The 2,557-nt window shown below is 48.8% G+C and overlaps 1 protein-coding gene across 1 annotated transcript in view; it reads right to left on the bottom strand.

Annotated features, from left to right (window-relative positions):
* The window catches only part of LOC127547243 (zinc finger protein 260-like), an 18,596-nt gene extending 17,072 nt beyond the window's left edge, over nt 1–1,524 (bottom strand). Inside the window, exon 1 of the mRNA XM_051974032.1 lies at nt 1,284–1,524. The gene's annotated coding sequence lies outside the window, so the exon portion shown is untranslated. The remainder of the gene's footprint in view (nt 1–1,283) is intronic.
* Nucleotides 1,525–2,557: the final 1,033 nt, after the last annotated feature.

Below are 2,557 nucleotides of genomic sequence, written 5' to 3'. Positions count from 1 at the left end.
CTGTTCTACCTCAACGCCCTTAGTTGTAAACCTCTCCTCTGGTCCGTTAAGACTGAGGACCATTTGCTCTAAGGTTATAAATTGTCAATGTGAGGCTCATGATGAGGTAGAGATGAGACTTCCCGCCTCCTAACTCCTTCTGCCCTCACGAATTTATGACACTACCCCCTCTAAAATATTCCCAAAGATAAGACTATCGGGATACCTCATATACATCTTTACTTCTGTTTGTTCAAACATCCTGACTCTGGCTTTTAATAAGAATTTATGACCTCCCCGACAGAACTAAATGGTTCTGGAAAGAAACTTCTCACTTCTTTTCTTTGTTGGAAAAAGATATATAAAGACTTGGGATTCTCCCATTCGTCACTGGATACGAGAGTCCTGTCAATTATACTCTCCAATTACTAAAATATTAAAAACTCTCTAATCTCTAGCTTGCCTCAATTTCTCCGGCATTACAGACTCTGTGCCTCGGAGCTGGGGAGGACTGCTGGGAACTTCGGGGAGAGCTTAGCTTGGAGGCTGAAATTGTAATGCCGGAGAAACTGAGGCAGGAGAGAGATTAGAGAGTTTTTAATATTTTATTAATGGGAGAGTAAGATTGACTGGACAAGACTCTCGTCTCAAATTATCCAGTCCTGATTGGGAGAATCTCTAACCTTTATATACCTTTTAGAGACAAAGAAGAGGGAAAGAGCGGAAAGCCCAGCTGGAAAAGGCTGTGAATCAAAGAGGAACCCAGAGACAGGGTGTCTGAATACCCAGAGATAAAGATGTTAGTGAAATACCTTGGAATGTTTTAGAGGGATGTGGACAGAAGATAATCAGGAAGTTTACTCTCTTGTTTATCTTGCTTGGGCTAACAATTTATAACCTTAGACTAACTGGTCCTCAGCCTTCATGGACCAGAGAGAGATTTACAGCTTAGGGGAGTAATTAGGGAGACTGGGACAAGGGAAACTTGTACAAGGAAACTGAGTCAGGACAGTTAAAGAGAATTGTGGCATAACAAAATTAGGACTCCCGGATTTCTGAGGACAAAGTCTGAAGTCTGGGAAAGTGGGAAAGTGTGAGCCAATGGGAAATCTGGCCAAGTGTGGGAAGTGATTGGGAGTCTGGAAAAGGTTTAGGGGTGGGGGAGCTCATGCAACAGACAGCCATGGTAGAAAGCTGTGCTCCTGGTAGAGCCGGAGGCCATGTATCACAAATTCAGAAAAGGAGACCCAAAGGCCAGGGCAGCCATGGAAGCCAGGAAATACGGGGATCTGGCTCAGACCTACCTGGGTGCTGCAAGCACAGGCCTGGTTTCCTGAGTGTCGCGTGATCCCTGGGAAAAAGGGGGAGAGATCCGAGTTCCCGGAGAAAACGGGGAGAGATCCAAACTCCGGGGAAAACGGGGAGAGATCCGAACTCCGGGGAAACGGGGAGAGATCCGAGCTCCCGGGGAAACGGGGAGAGATCCGAGCTCCCGGGGAAACGGGGAGAAAGCAGGCAGAGCAGTTTCTGCTGCAGGGGATGGAGAGGGATGTCAAAGCACACTTCCTGCTTCCTGTCACCCGGGTCTGGGAGGATTTTCTTTGTCCCAAGAGCCCCGCCCCTTCCCTCCCCCAGGACGGTTGAGCCCTTTCCTCCAATCCCACGGAGACTCTGCACTTTAGGACTCCCTGTGCCTCTCCTACCTTAGTCCTGCCCCCAACAAGCAAAGATCTTCGGCCCTAAACTCCTCCCAGACTCCCAAGTCCTCCTCAGTGCCCAAATCGCACCTGGGCAACACCCCCCTCCAGGCTGCTCCTCCCTGAGAGCTCCTCTTCCCCACGGCCTCAGTTACTTCTTCCCCTCGCATACTCGCCTCCTCCGTCTTAACAGAAAAACCCCCTTCTCTGCGGAAACTCCCTCAGCAGACTAACCCGAAGTAAGACTCTTGGGAAAATCGGGGGCTGTACACCATTATTAACTGTAAATCACGACTGGGTTGTATTTTCCTCAGTAATTGTGATCTTTGACCCTCTACAAGCAGACCAGACCTTAATGCAAACTACCCTTAAAATTCAGCATTAAACGGTATGATGAGGAGTGAGAACAAGGAAGAAGAATTAAGTGCCTTGGATCAGAATTCCTCTCTCCTCCTCTATAAGTATTACTCCCTCCTCTAGCCATTATTCTATTGGATTTTGACTCTTCCCTCCCAAAATTCTACTTTCCTTAACCCGTTATCCTCCTCCCCAACTAGTGGGTAGTAAATCACTCCATTGAGTTCCCGTGTATCCTGTGCACAGCGGGGCCCACAGCGGGTCTCTGTCTCCTTGTTGGGGTGGTGGCTGCGCCACCGGTCTGTGACCTCCGGGACAGCTCCTGGTGCTTAGCCCGGAGCCTGGCATGTGGCAGCCCTTCAGTGTTTGCCGACTCGAAGAAATAAGCTCATCTTGGATCACCTTATCCCTTTGGACTCTTTCAGGAGAATTCCAAGCCCCCAGATCCCAAACAGTGACTTCTTGTAGGATCCCAGATGATCACTGGAAGGAACCTACCAGGCCATAGAGTGCAGCCTCTTTAT

This window comes from Antechinus flavipes, chromosome 2 (assembly GCF_016432865.1).
Source record: "Antechinus flavipes isolate AdamAnt ecotype Samford, QLD, Australia chromosome 2, AdamAnt_v2, whole genome shotgun sequence".
NCBI classification, from domain to species: domain Eukaryota; kingdom Metazoa; phylum Chordata; class Mammalia; order Dasyuromorphia; family Dasyuridae; genus Antechinus; species Antechinus flavipes.
This window is presented reverse-complemented; position numbering and strand designations above follow the sequence as displayed.